Here is a 230-nt window from a genome sequence, read left to right as displayed (position 1 = left end):
AGTAGGGCTAAAGGGTATATCTCTATCCTCAGTAGCGAAACGATTAAATCGAACAAGCTCTATTTATTCTTATTACGTACGTGAACTCCCTTTCTCAAGTCCAATTCACGCACCACAGATAGTGTCTAACTATTGGCCATATAATCAAACAATTAAGATCAAGAATAAATAAGCAACCCAAAAAAAAGGAAATTTAATTGATAGAAATAGTCACCAAACCAACTATCATG

Source organism: Lycium barbarum, chromosome 7, assembly GCF_019175385.1.
Source record: "Lycium barbarum isolate Lr01 chromosome 7, ASM1917538v2, whole genome shotgun sequence".
NCBI lineage: Eukaryota > Viridiplantae > Streptophyta > Magnoliopsida > Solanales > Solanaceae > Lycium > Lycium barbarum.
The sequence above is the reverse complement of the archived record's forward strand: the minus strand, read 5'-3'. Positions refer to the sequence as shown.